Below are 13,096 nucleotides of genomic sequence, written 5' to 3'. Positions count from 1 at the left end.
CTTTAATCCTTTGTGCTGCTTTCCCCTCCCGGAGTCCAGCACCTGAATGTGCAACTCTGTGCCGGGTTGCTTAGCGACGTCGAGTGGCGTTCCTGAGCCAAGAGATCCACTTGTTAAATCGAGACGTAATGTAACACTGACATCTTCCTCCAGCGACCGATCAATGATGCCAACAGGTGTTTTGGTTTTATTCGTGGCGGATATGTGCATTTATGCTATTTATCAGCACTTCGGTCAATTGTTTTTAGAGTGATCGAGCGCTCAAGTTCTGGAGAGGAGCAGTGGCAAACTCTCATAATCTGCTTTGCTCAGAGTGGCCAGGCGCTCCTTGAACGCATCGTGCGCCGAGGTAAGAATATAGATTGTTTTCAGTATCACGTATGGATCTTTAATGTGCCTCTATTTCGTTTATATATTGTCTGTATTAAATTAGTTTAATGTGGCATATTTCTTTATTCACTGAAGACTAATTAAGACGTTCAAACTCAAAACAGTCTGTGCTTTTGTTCATGGAAGTGCAGGGTACGCATTATGAGGGGTTCAGTCTAATTAAAAAAAAGTCAGAATAAAACGTTGGGGCTTAAAAGTATGTGTTCTTCTACATATAAGTATGTGTTTATTTCAACAGCGTTTTCAAACATCGTTTCCACAAAAGTTTGTCAGAGTATGCTAAATAGACGCGGGAACAGAAGTCGCGTTCGCCTGAGGAGGTAACCATAGTAACAAGCCGCTGCTCAAAAACATTAAAACCCATTATAAACGAGGCATTTGTTGCATCCAGTGGGGACATAATTACGGATTATAATGACTTATACTGTCTTTTTACGCGTTGCGTTGCATCGCGCCGCGTAAACATAAACCCATGTCTGCATTTGTGATCGGAGAAATGACAAACAAGCGCTACTCTACACTGCTCAAAACTCGCGTTTGAATCATCAGTGGCAAATTCTTTAAATATAAAAAACGTACTTACAGTCTGTGAGTCAGAACAGCCGGCATTGTAGTCTACTCTACCAGGATCAGGAAACAGTCCTCCATAAAATGAGCTGGACACATCTGAATATTTGGGTTGAAGTGTTCTGGAACAGTGTTGTAGATACAACTTAACCACTGATTTCTAGTCGTGTCCTCTTTTGGAAGGCCAAACAAAGTAGTTTTGCTTTCACAACGAAACACAGTGTCACACACGGTGGGCTAGAGTGAATGGCGGCGGCCTAGAGTGAGCGGAGGCCGGTGGCTAGAGTGAGGAACGGCCGGCGGGCTTGCGGCAACCACATGTGTGACGAAGCGGATATCGTCCTCTTTCGGTAGGCCAAACAAAGTAGTTTCGCTTTCACAACGAAACACAGCGTCTTCACGACAAGACGGCGGTGGCAACAATACTACAGCGAGAATAAAAGTTACGCCTTCTTTCTTTGCGTGAACATTTGGGAGGTGTTATGCAAATCTTTCCACATCGTGACGTAGACATGTGGGGGCGTGTTAGAACGAGCCGTTTTAGGTAGGCGTGGCTGACTCTTAACTTTTATAAAGAATATCTCTTTGGATTTGAGACTTTAGTCTTTGCAACTTTACAGATCTTCTTTATGCACCAAGAGCATGTAACACTTCAAAGAGAAAGGAAAAAATTTTGATCGCATCATATGACCCCTTTAAGACGTCGAGGGTCCCTGACCCTTACGAAAATTAACCATGGTTTTACTATAGTAAAAGTGTAGTAACCATGTTTTTTGGCTTATTAATTAACATTTGTATAACCACAGTTTTACTACAAATACCATGGTTAAACTATGGTTAGTGTAGCAAATCCATGGTTAATTTGTTTTTACCATAGTTTATCTACTGTATAGTAACCATGGTTTTTGGTTTTATTTGTAGTAAAACCATGGTTAATTTTCGTAAGTCTTTGTATAATTGGCACATGGTTGAAGAGGACAAAATTTCCCACAGGTTTTCATGTTCTTGCTCGTTTTCTTCATTCTGATACAAAGTCAATAAGTTTGGCTCCAGCAACCTGTTGAATGTATGTTGGCAAATAGCCCGCTGCTATTGTAATGTGAACGAGGTTGACGACAATTAAGCTCTTGCTCAATCATCAATCTTGTAGACTGTTACTCTGGATTAATGCGTTTTTAAAAACCTGATCTGTTTTTTTTTTTTTTTACCTCTCTAGTGCATGCATTTTATGTCTTCACTGTACACCGTTTTAGAGAGGTTATTATAATTCTCTTTGCAATGCCGCTTGAATTCAGGGTGGATGTTACTGACATAAAACCATGCTCAGTGCAATTCAGATGCACCAGAAAAAGTAATTGTTAAGCTTTTCTTGCATCAAGTGGAATCCTAAGAGCCTCAGGAAGGGTGTCAGGGTATAATATTTTTCATAAATATGTTTTCACATATGATTTTGCTTTTCCTTTCTCCCTTTCGTTTTCTACAGGTCTTTGACGGGCCCAAATCCTAGCTATCATGTGAAGGCTTTGGCCTCCTCTGTGACATTGTGCCATTAAGCTGCGCTGCCTTACCCAAGGCACTGGACTCTAAAAATGTCACCACCGGCATGACCATCATTACTTATTTAAGATCACTACATCAGGAGGCAACCTCGCCACCAACAACGAATTGGCTCCTTGGGCACAAAGGTGCTATGTTATTACTGTACACCCTAGGCTTTTATGCCTCCCTCGGCCTGTTTGCCCCTCAGGGCAACTTCCCCAGGCTCGAGAACATTGGGGCATATAAATCTGTCAGCACCATGCCGTTGAGGGCTGCGTGTGGAATTCCTGAGAGAAGTACTTTCTGTCAAGCCGACCAGGTTCAGGAGGATCTCCACACCTGTATCCAGAAGTTCTGCATCCAGGAGTGTCCGTATAGCTCCTCTACGCCAGACTACTCTGACGTTCTCGCCACAAGTGTGGGCACGTGCTGGAAGGGTGATGCACAGGACCACCATCCAGGCGCAGAAGCTGATTCCACCAGCTTCATCTTTCCGACCTCGAGAGGTTGTCCGGCTTCCCCGTCGACTCTTAAGCTTCGGCCCAGCGAGCTCATTTACTCTAATGGTGTGGCTGAAACTCGAGCAAGACACTGTAATGTAAGTAGACACACGTCCAGAATTTTCCCTTAAGAAGATCAGAGAGGCAGTGTAAGTGTTTCTGTCACTTAGTGAGTGAATATTTTACTTAATCAGCCGGATCAGTTTCAATGCCTGCTCCGTTCCATGAAAAGAATGACTTGTTAGAACACCGCTGTATGATCTAAACCCGATATGGATTAGCTCGGCCGCTCGCCTTGCCAGAGATGGTTTTATTCAAACTAGCTTTTCCTGTGTAGTTGATCCCCACTCAGCTGTTGGTTGTCCTCACCTCATGGTTGGTACATGGAACACATTCTGTGAGGAGTCCTGCCAAGTTGAAAAAGCTCTGAGCCCTGTTTGCTCTGCTCCGGCAAGACCAGCTGTGGCCAGTTTTAGATCAATGAAATGAAATTGCCACAGTGTTTCCTGAGCTCTGGCAAAAAAGCATCAACTCAAAGGCCACTTTGTTTTTCCACAGCACAGAAAATGATATAGTTGAAAGTGGGTGATGGGATTAAAGGATGGAGTCAGAGAGGCTGTAGAAGAAGAACAACTGTTTCAGCATTTTATATCAAGTGCAGAGCATGAAAAGAGAGATAAAGCCACAAGCGTGTAGTGTTGAAAAATATATAAGCGAGTCCGTGCGGTCAAGGCGGTTCATCCGTCGCACTCTCTCCTTGAAGCGGCGCGAGGCAGAGTCAACAGGCTTGCGTGTTTATTCTGTTCTTAGTGAATTGATTGGCCTGTGTTTAATACCTGCCTAAGATCCCCATGGTAATATGACATAAAAATATACACCGCTCAGACGTAGTTTTTTGGAACACTTGCCTTAGTAGACGTATTGAATACTAAAACGTTGCCTTCCCTGGAGAAGCCTGGCCTAATTGCAAGTGGAGCAGGCAGCAAAAGCTTGGCTGTAGGTGAGATCTTTCTGACTCCGGGACCAGCCGCAACCTGAGTACAAATGCTTTATGATTTATTGGATGCGGTGGCCTGTGTTCGTAAATGCTGCCGTTTCCCATAAAACGTCTGTAATGGTGTTTCATATGACAGTGTATGAGGGTGTTTTCGAGTAACAAGAAAAGGCAAATGGAAAAATATTGATACAACATGCATAAATGTCAGACTGATGTTCATTTTAGATGGCGAGGAATTTCCCAGTAAAAGAGGGTTGTTGGATTTTCATAGCCGATATTTTGAAGGTGTATTGATTGCTTACTAATGTCTTTAACTGTTCCTTTATGAAATAATATGAGGCGCTTTATACGAAGATGCTTTATGCAATTCCAAATTATATTTAGTGTAAATTTAGGCCTGTTTTGGATATTCTTTTATGTTGCTTGTTTTGAGTGCTTAAATTTGCTCTCAACAAAACATTAATGTTTGTTTTTCTAATGTACAGGACTTTAATGGAAAAGAGCGCTGTGGGCCGACTAGTGCTGCTGGTGACAGTCTCCAAGGATGACATTCAGATCCACTATGGCATTCACAGCAATCAAAACTTCTCCATAAGCATGAAGACTGCAGGTCACATTAGCATAGGCCACTGGACACACATGGCTCTACAGGTAGGCAGCATGTTTCTATTCTCTTATTCTTTCCGTGGTCATTTATATGTGTCACATACTATGCACGACAGCATGAAACAGCATGTAACTTTATAATGTGATATTCAACTATAAAGTCAAACTGAATATTTAGTGGGAAATAGGGCAGGGCTTCATTTTATCCATCAGGTTTGGATCACTCTTGGATAGTTGTGATGGTATTGTTTCATTTTTGGTTATGTTAACAGAAAAGAAAAGTTGTTAGTGGAAAATGTTTGTTTGTTTATCTTCAATAAGACGATTTATTAATAAAAAATAAAAGTTGAAAATTGCATTAAAGAGAACAAAAATGTACTTTTAAAAATGTTTTAAAAAAGGTCAAGCTCTTATGTGTATTTTATAATATGTTACAACTCAACTTCCTGTTGCAATAGAAAATGCCTCATGATGTAAATGGTCAATTTTAATTTCTTGTCTTTAAAATGACTTTTGAGATTTTTCAGACGTAAATCAGTTTGATGTGATAAAAATTATTTGAATGTATATTGTACAATAAAGTATATGCTGCTTAGGTGCCAGTAGGGATGAATAGTTTTTCTAGCACTGAGGAAGAAATCATATAATATAATAAGCTTGGTCAGGTGTCATGTAGTGTTGCCCTGGCAACACTAAATCACCATCCATTCATATTTGAGGTAATTAGCCGCTGGAAAATATTGATATTAATATTGTGTCGGGAGAACCCACAGCAGGTTCTCGCTGAACCCATGTCACAACAGATTTCCACTTTGGACAAGATGCATGAATAGAAGGCGTTAATTACAGTGGTAAACATCTGCTTTCCTGCAGCTGTGAGGGCAGGAAGGGGGAAGAGAGCAGGTCAACCCCTCACACACCCTGCTCTGAATACATATCAACACACACACACACACACACACACACACACACACCAGGACAGTCGCTTCTGCTTCATTCCTGTCAGAAACGTTCAGCTGCTTTTGCCTCTGCATTGTTTTCAATGAATGATCCGCATCCAATGCAGCAATGCAAATATGAAGAGCACAAAACTGTGGAATTGCTGGGTCATGTTTCATTCTCGGCTTTCAGAGACCTTTGCACAGACAAAGTACCAGTCAGTCCCATTAGGACTGGCTCTCTGGCTTTGTTCAGCTTTGGAAATGGCTGCCTATATCTCTGTGTCTGAAGTGAAAGGAGAAGGAGCAGAGGATAAACTTGGCCATCATCAGGAAACAGAGTGGTCTGTCTGTGGAGAGTATTACCTTACAATAGTAGTGATTATTATGGCTTTAAATTGCAATCGTTCAGATTATGAATAGCAGGTTGACTTCTGGGACAGAAAACATTATTATGATAATGAGATCCTTCCCACAAATTCAGAGGTAATATGTTCCCTTCCTGTGACAGCCTTGACTTACTGGACTATATAAGATATTTTCTGTGCCCATTAGGAATTTAAACTGCAGGCCGGCCACTGTATTTTTGGGACAAAATTAGCCTATTTTCAGCCTTAACTCTTCATGGTGGTCTACTTGCTGACGACTATTACTGAAACAGTCTCTAAGTACCTGGTTTCTGGCAAGCTTTTTTCACAGGTACGGAACTGTCCCTTGAATATGATTATGAAAAACATTACAAGTGTAAACATAAAAAAATTAGTTGTGTGTAACTGTGCAACAGTGATGTTAATGCATTATGCATCTGCCCTTTATAAAAGTGACAAATAGACCTTTTGACTGTAAAATTACATATTTTCAAAATCGACTAGTTAGTGGGTTACTTGAACAATTAATGAGGTAGTTGTTCTTTTGGCTGAATTACGGTCAGACACCAGATGCATTTCTTAGGGATGTATACATGTTTTAATAAGTTAAAGGGGTCATATGATGCGATTTCAAGTTTTCCTTTGTTGAAAACTACGTGTTTGAGAGAGGCGGGGCATAGAGGACCTACAATAATGTACAGTATTTGAAAAATAATGTGTTTTTTGAACATTAAAGCATGTCAACATATTCTGTTACACCAAATACACAAAATAATGATCTTCAAAATAGCATCATATGACCCCTTTAAATGACAGAAATTAAACACAGAGGATAAATAACTCTGACTCTATTAAAATTTATATTATACTCCTTACAAAAAAATAGAGATATGCAGATTATGCATGATATACAAATTATGATAGTTTGTGCAATAAAAGATTGTCTAGCCTGTTTATGCTTGAATTTATGCTGGATGTCTGTCTGTTAATCCTATTTAAAGGCTATATGCTAAGAAATCCATTTCTGAGAAGTCTGTAAATTCATTACAAAGTACTAAAAAATCAGCATAAACTTGTCAACCTCAGTGATCAACTAGTCCAGTGTTTCCCAAACCTTTTTGTCTTATTTAGCCTACTTGAATTGTCAACACCAAACTAAAATTTATTTATTTCAACACTTATTGCAGCCTATTGAATTTCTTTAATAAGAAAGTGAAAATGTTAAGGCGCTCCCAAAATAAAGAATTTTAACTTTATTAATTGTAATTTGTATTAATTAATTGAATAAGTTAAGGTACTATAAAATACCTGTGATCATTTAAATTTGTATGGATTAATTAATTTTATTATATTGATACTCCTAAAATTTTTATTTTGAGCCAATTTCTGTTTTATAGGTTTAACAAAGCAAAATCAGTCTTTCCAAGTTCTCCCTTAAAGCAGCTTACCCCTGGTTAAAATTCACTGGACTAGTTGACCATCCAGACCCATCCATACGTTACATTAGTTTTGCATGTTGTATGTCTCTCATGTGTCATTGCTCCTTCTTTTTTCTTGCAAATATAAGCCTAATAAGACTGTGCACTTAGATTTTTACTATAATCGTTTTCACATTACTTTTGCATTCCCTTATGGTCAGTTTGTACGGTGGCCGAGAGAGCTCAACGCGCTCGCGTTTCTTCGTTTGCATGTGTTGTGAGGATTTGCAGCGCGTTTCTTCGTTTGCATGTGTTGTGAGGATTTGCAGCGCGTTTCTTCGTTTGCATGTGTTGTGAGGATTTGCAGCGCGTGTGTTGTCAAACTGATGAAGATGTTTTCTTAATTTGCTGGTGTTTTTTCAATTTGCATGTGTTTTCTTAAGTTGCAGCGCGTTGAGCTCTCTCGGCCACCGTAAGTTTGGGATTATTTGTTGTCTTTAACTCAGCTACTGACTGCCAGTATAGTTTTGTCAAATGCAGGCCGCCAAATAATTAAGCACCCTGTCAGGTAGCTGTCTTCCTGCTGCCTGTTGAGGAAGCCTCTATAGTCAAAAGAAACTCTAAGATAAAGAGAGCAGAGGAAAAAAGCAACACTCAAACAGAATACAACATTACAGCGTTTAGAAAGGCGTCAGGGAAAAAGAAAAGAGGAGTTGATCTGTAGGTGCTTGTCCATAGTCATTACTTTAAAAGGAGCGTGAGAGCAACAGAGGAGGAGAAGCTAGAGAAGAGTGATATGCCTTTTATGCTGCCCGCTTGGATGAGGATGAGGAGCGACAGTGGGCTCCTGTCAGTTGTTTGTTGCGCTGCTTATTGTGGCTAATTTGTCTCTCTGAAGTTGTGGGCTGTAATTGAGATCAAGCAAGTATCGAGCGGCATAAGACTCGGCAGGGAGGAAAAGTACAACAGTGTTCTTTTTGTCTCTCTTTGCACGTCAGTTCAAAACCGTGAACGTATCACAGCGTAGCTGACGAGCCTCGACAGGTCTCGACACATAAAAAGAGTCGTCGAAGAGGGAAAGTTGAAAATGTAAATGCCAAGGAGGAACAGTGATTACAGCCGCTGCTCAACTTAAATCTGAATTATCATATCAATGTGTGTCAGGTGCCTGTCATGACAAAACACACTCTTATGAATGTTTAAAACTTCTTGTTCTTGCATATAAAGGTTGGGAGTCTTTTGATGCAGTTCTTCGCTAGTGAAGTGGAGTGGACATCATTAGCTTGTCCATTTTGTGGAATCCATGTCACAGACATTGTTTTGTCTGCTCTCACTTTCAGGTTTCGTGTTTAGTTACAATTTAAAAAGCTGCTGTGATGCCAAGCAGAGACAGGACTTTGCTTGGGTCAAACAGAACTGAGTTATGCATCTTGAAAACTTATTTTCCCCTTTAGCTTCTTATATAGAAGTTGAAATAAAAAGTTTCCTTTTCGATTGATTCTATATATTTTCTGAAATGACAATGTGTTTTCATGCAGTTTCTAAACTAATGAGTAGAACCATAAAGTCTTGAATATGTATTTATACAATAGTTAGTTCCGGTCCTTGAATTTGTTTGGCTGAGGGTGCTTCAAGAGCCCTGATATGCAATCCAACAGCATTAGGACTGTTGTGTTTACATGTTCCAGACAGACTGGCAGTCTGTACATTAGTAGTGGGGATTTTTTTTAAAGAGTTTCTCTGCAGGTTGCCAGTTAGTGGCTTTATGAGTGAGTAATTGAATTGTTAAATGAACGTTTGAAAACGAACATTGATTCATTCACAAGCCGAACAAGTGACTTAGGAGTGATTCACTGAATCATTTCATCAATGGATTCACTAATGGCTGGAATACACTACACGACTTTTAAATTCTGAACAGATTTTAAAACGTTAGGCATCATACACTTATCGACTTTGTAAGTAGTCACAGAGGAAAACTGGCCATCATACACTAAACGACTTAGAAACTAGATTTTAAAGTTGTTCCGATCGCAACAAACTCATGCAGAAATGTGTGCCTTGATGCCAGGAGATGCTTGACAAATGAAGACAATGTGTGCTCTAAAATCGGCTGAAAATATCAAACATGTTTGATATCCTCTGACTGAATGTAATCATAGTCTGAAGCTAAAAGAAATCGGAGTCTGTGACCATCATACACTATGTGATTTTCTATTAAATCTGCCAGCTCAAAACGGCAGAGTGGCTCCAAACTCTGAATCGGGGTAAAACCAAACCAAAAGTCATGTAGTGCATTCCAGCCTTAAACACTGATTCTTGCAGAAGACAAACACATCATTTGTGCATCATAAGTGCATCATTAGAATAGATCGCTCAACTGATTCATTTCAAAGTTGCTCAGAGACATGCACCTGTTAATTCTGCTTAATATCATTTGGCACAATTTTCATTGAAAGAGCAGAAATAGACAAGAAAGTAGCAACATCCTATCTAAAATTCTTTTCATTTACTCAACAATATCCTCTTATTTATTGAACAGCATTGTTTATAACACTGCAGCTCCTGTGGGAAGCGATCTAAAACTGTGCTCTTGTGGCTGTTTATATGTTGTCTTTGGCTGTTCGAAGTTCGTGAGAATTCCACAAGTTAATGAACATTTTCACGCACAATTAGAGCTTCCACAAGGGTCTAGGCCTTGGCCGTGCCATTTCGATCGCAGAGGCTTGCTCTGTGGCAGACGCTCGTTCTCCGGGGACATTTGTTTTGGCCAAGAGCTGTCGAGTCTCAAGCTCTTAACCCGAATGTGCACATGCCTCATCACCCTGCGTGAACTTCACCCCACCCAAAGATAAGTAGGCCAGCCAGCCCGTGGCCCAGGGCCCTTTGAGCCAGAGGACCACTAAAACTGGGGTGGTGAGGTTGGCGAAGGGTAGCTGGCTGCCTGGAGTCAAACTATCTGTGTGAGGAAAAAAAAAGATCATGCAGGATAATAAAGGCCTGTAGGCAGCTCCCTTTCACAGTATATGTTTAGTAATACAGTTTTTAACACAGATAGACTCCAAGTCCTCACTTCTTGTTGTTGTAAGCTGCAGTTGCAAATAGAATCACGTCTGTTGTTCATTGCTTTTCACATAAAAAATATGCATTTCAAATTCTAAATTGAAATATCAAGAATGTCAAACAGATGTTTATCTTTGTAGATAAAGGTGTGCTTTGAAAAAAATTTACCAAAGCACAGGAGTAAATCTCTAGCAGAGGAGACATCAGCGCTGCTATCAGGCTGCCCTCTGGCTCTGGCAGGGGAGCTGGCAGCGGGTCAGCTGACCTTTCAGAGCTTCTCATGCCACCCAGAGTGATGGAGACTGATTGGCAGCGCAAGTGAAGGTGAAACAAGGTGGATGGAGGCAAGGAGAGCTTCCACCTTTCCCCAGCTCACTGTCCACTGGCACCGGAGGCCATGAGTGGCGAATAAATCACCCCAAAGTGTTGACAGGAAATTAGAGTCTTTGCAGCTTTAAGCTCTTGGAGTTGACTTCTATAGGACATGAGCGGCACATCTTGCAGTACTTGTGAATATACTGGTTTTAAATTACGTGGCGTATCAAGAGGAAAATACGCTGGCCTTTTGAGAACCCTCAGCTATGACGTGCAGAGCATTGTTTAATCTGGTCCGTCAAGGCGTTTATATGCGTTTCAGCACATCAATGTCAGACGGAATTAATCGTTTGCCCAGAGATGGGCTTTCCTTGGCAAGTTTTCTCAGGAGTCTTTATTTAGATTAAAGTCAGAGAAGATCAGCGGTGGATGGATATAAATCAAAAGGGGCAATGCTGAGTGGCATCGCTTCTTGCGAAACTGGTAATGGCCATAAGTCAATATGAGCAATTTCACTGTATATTATGTCTCTCAGACCGGGCGTGAGTAACAATGACAGACGGGCGTAAGGCCATGGGGCGAGAACCATCCCGGAAATCGTCCGCGCTGGTCAGACAGATCAAATGGATTGTGTGGCCGCAACGGAGTCCTGTAATCTGTCATAGCTGCGGGGTCGCGGCTCTTTGCAGATGTGGCGGAGCTGATTACGTCTCCTCTGTTTAGCTGCCGCTGCCCTTCTGCCTAGTTAGCATGTGCTTATTGCTAGTGAAAGGCGCGAGAGGGATGGGTAGAGGAAAAAATGAAGTGTACACTCCTGGATCTGAGGCCTGTCAGGAGATGGATGGGTAGCTTGTGGCACGCTGCCCCCACATCCACAATCTGTAAAGTGTACAGCAAAGTCATATGAACACACCAGCACTCAGTGCACTACATAAATAAAGCCAGACGGCAATAAGTCAGGTGCTAAAACGTCCCGGTATGTTAAACATTTCCGGCATTTCTAAATAAACGGCAATTCATCAAAACCGAAAACGTCGCATGTGCACTATATTGGCTCAATTATATATTTCATCTTTGGTGGTAATAAATAATGAGAGCCTACATGAAATGTGGGATAGGTTATTTCACTTTGATGGTTGTTCGAGACTTGTAATCTTGCAAGTGTGTGATATATTTGCTCACTTACTTGGTCTGATTTTCAATTCCATAAAGGTTATATCAACATTTTAACTGCTTAAACATCTCATGATTTTGAAGGGCTACAATGCTTAATGATTTTACATTATATAAGAAATGTTAATTTCTTCTTTTAACAAATTGTAGAATTATCAACCTCTTGAAGTGAATGCTGATATTACCTTTATTTTTATTTTATTTTATTATATTTTTATAAATAATTTTTTTAAATAATTATATAATAGAAAATAAATTATTATGAAAAAAAAGAGTATTAGCAAACTTTTTGAGTGAATATTTTAGTTACCTTTGTGTGTATGCATGTATGTGTGTGTGTGTGTGTGTGTGTGTGTATATATATATATATATATATATTATTCTGATTTATTATCAGTGTTGAAACTGTTGTGCTGCTTAATATTTTTTTGGAACCTGTGTTCCATAAACAAAATTAAAAATGAAAAAGAACAGAATTTATTCAAAATAGAAATCTTTTCTAACAATATCACTTTTTATCCATTTAACACATCCTTGCTGAATAAAAGTATTCTAAAACTTTCTTTAAAAAAGAAAAGAAAAAAAGAAGACAATTTTTATTTATCAAAGAATTCTGAAAAAATATCACAGGTCCCAAAAAATATTAAGCAACACAACTGTTTCCAACATTGATTATAAATCAGCATATTAAAATGATTTTTGAAGGATTATGTGACACTAAAATCTGGAATAATAATGCTGAATATTCAGCTTTGCTTCACAGGAATAAATTATATTTTAAAGTATATTAAAATAGAGAACTGTTTTGTTAAATTGCAATAATATGCTATTTCACAAAATTACATTTTTTTCTGTATTTTTGGTATATATATATATATATATATATATATAGGCTATAGGCAATCTACCGCATGAACAGTTAAATGTTCTCCCATTGTGCAATACAAATTTGTGTGTGTGTGTGTGTGCTTTATTTATATTTATACTAGGGATGCGCCGATCCGATATTCATATCGGGTATCGGGTATCGGCTCCGATAGTGCCATTTTTCTCGGATCGGGTATCGAGAGAGCCGATCCAAATCCCAGAAAAAAACATTTTTCTTCTTTTTTTTTCCCGATTGTGCGAATTATTCTGTGTTACTTCTGAAGCCATACGATAGCTTAATGTGAGCTACATATGAATATTTAAGTCCTTACATTAAAGTTCACACAAACTCTTT

At 39.5% G+C, this 13,096-nt stretch overlaps 1 pseudogene; it reads left to right on the top strand.

Moving 5' to 3' along the window:
• Window positions 1-13,096, top strand: part of LOC107697660 (usherin-like) — a 241,341-nt pseudogene continuing 228,245 nt past the window's right edge.

Source organism: Sinocyclocheilus anshuiensis, unplaced genomic scaffold (genome assembly GCF_001515605.1).
Source record: "Sinocyclocheilus anshuiensis isolate Anshui unplaced genomic scaffold, SAMN03320099.WGS_v1.1 scaffold446, whole genome shotgun sequence".
Classification (NCBI taxonomy): domain Eukaryota; kingdom Metazoa; phylum Chordata; class Actinopteri; order Cypriniformes; family Cyprinidae; genus Sinocyclocheilus; species Sinocyclocheilus anshuiensis.
Note: the sequence above shows the minus strand (reverse complement) of the source record. Positions and strands in the feature narration are given on the sequence as shown.